At 32.7% G+C, this 832-nt stretch overlaps 1 non-coding gene across 1 annotated transcript; it reads right to left on the reverse strand.

The window, feature by feature from the left end:
- Positions 1-332: 332 nt before the first annotated feature.
- TRNAM-CAU (transfer RNA methionine (anticodon CAU)) lies at positions 333-405 on the reverse strand. The gene has a single exon. It is a non-coding gene; the product is annotated as a tRNA-Met (tRNA).
- Between the last annotated feature and the right edge of the window lie 427 nt (positions 406-832).

Consider the following 832-nt stretch of genomic DNA (forward strand, 5'->3'; position numbering starts at 1 on the left):
AAACAGTTTTTGCGGCCCTTCCCAGGGAGACTGTAGCATCAGCTTGTTCGAGGTTCCGAAGCAGAATTGAAGCTGTGATCGATGCTAATGGTGGTTATTTTGAGTAAATCTTGTTGATAGTATTGTAATTAACTCTGCCTGTAATGTTTTTTTGTCAATTCATTAAATTTAATAGATACAAAGAAGATTTTCTTTTTCCTTACGAAACTGTCAAATTTATCTCGAACACCCTGTATATATATATATATATATATATATATTGAATAACGAAGGGAGGTGAAGAATCTATAACAAATCTGTGACATATACGTGAACCAAAAAAAAAAGCCTCCTGCCCAGGGCGAGGATCGAACTCGCGACCTTCAGATTATGAGACTGACGCGCTGCCTACTGCGCTACCCAGGCAGACAACGGAAGAGGAATTTACTATTGTACTTAGTGATATTTTAAAACGAATGCATATAAATATGTTGTCATGTTTTTTAAACTAACGAAAACATTAAGCATGGATAATGCTGAATATGAAGAAGTGAATCTCATAAAAAATCTCATAAGTGAAACGCATAATAAAAGAGAATTAAATGAACTCAGCCGCTTACCAATATGGAAACGCTAGCTCATATGTTGATTTATAAAATACATTAATTTACTCCAATATTTATCCGAATAATGAGAATTGTTAGACTGAAGTAATAACAACAACAATTTGGTTACCTTTTGATTTTATTTCGAAAAAATTTTAGAAGTTCTTGGTAAATTTATAACATCAATCTAAACTGCATTCATAGGGTTCCCGTATGGATTTTTTTTTTCAACAAGTTTTGAGAATAAA

This window comes from Typopeltis vanoorti, chromosome 22 (genome assembly GCF_054136105.1).
Source record: "Typopeltis vanoorti isolate ZY-2024b chromosome 22, IOZ_Tvanoo_1.0, whole genome shotgun sequence".
NCBI classification, from domain to species: Eukaryota; Metazoa; Arthropoda; class Arachnida; order Uropygi; family Thelyphonidae; genus Typopeltis; species Typopeltis vanoorti.